The sequence below is a fragment of the Corvus hawaiiensis genome, chromosome 6, assembly GCF_020740725.1.
Source record: "Corvus hawaiiensis isolate bCorHaw1 chromosome 6, bCorHaw1.pri.cur, whole genome shotgun sequence".
Lineage (NCBI taxonomy): Eukaryota > Metazoa > Chordata > Aves > Passeriformes > Corvidae > Corvus > Corvus hawaiiensis.
Window position 1 is genome coordinate 28,465,001 of NC_063218.1, and position 1,124 is coordinate 28,466,124.

The window sequence follows — 1,124 nt, forward strand, 5'->3', positions numbered from 1 at the left end:
CATTGTATCAGCAAAATAAATCAGAAATTCTAGCATTTAAGAAACTAGTAAGTCTTTAGGAGTGTTTGGTGTCCCCAGTAAGAAACACAGGATATTGATTTCAGAAAATTAAATGCTGTATAATAAAGATTGTCATGCATTTTATTTTCCAGAGTACTATTGCTATCCCTGCATGTGCTAAGCAAGGAAAGTAAACCAAACAGAATTTGCTTTTAGACTCATAAGCTAACCAACTGCTACACGATTGATTGCAATAGATTAGATAGAAAAATAAAATAAAACAAAGACGTCTAGCAGTGTATAAGGGGATTTTTTCCAGCAAGTATGACAGATGTTGTAATGGGAACATGAATATAGCTAACATGAACACTGACAGCTTTCTTAGAGGAGAAGCAACACAAATATCTTGACTGAATAGCTGTAATATATTACACAGTCTTGAAGAAAAGATTCTTTGCTTACCTACCAAATTAGAATCCAACTCTCTTAATCACATACACTGGTCTGGGAAGTCTGTTTCAAGAGATGCCTATTCCCAGATTTTTTTTAGTTTCTTTTGTCTTCCAAAAATTTGAATTGAGAAATGTTAAATTGAGAAAACAGGGAAGAAGCATTTAGCTCTCAATGCAGCACCTGAGACTGCAACATCTTCCAGTTTGAATACTGAAGAGAAACCCGGCATATGCATAATAAAGCCAACACCCTCCTCATCTCAGTTATCAAATTCTTTCCTTGGTTTTCAAGAACCATAGATTTTCACCTTTGAAGTTTATATAAATGCTGAAAACCAGGACTTTTCATCTTCGTCATGAATATTTCAAATGAAGATTTCTGTATTATATGGTATGATTTTGTATTATCTGAATTCCTACATATTATTATATAACTTGCATTCATTGCATCTGCTAAGTTCAACTTCATCCCAAATAATCTATATATAGGATCTTCAAGAATTAAAAGTTGCTTTGCAGTGGAAATTGTAAACAGAAGGTCGTGTCTGCTAATGACAAGGAGTTGTAGATCAGAACATAGATCAAGCACATAGAAAAGCACAGGATCAAGACTGTTATAATTGGATACTTTTACTAAAGAACTCATCCACGTTTGTTTTCCACTGTTACACT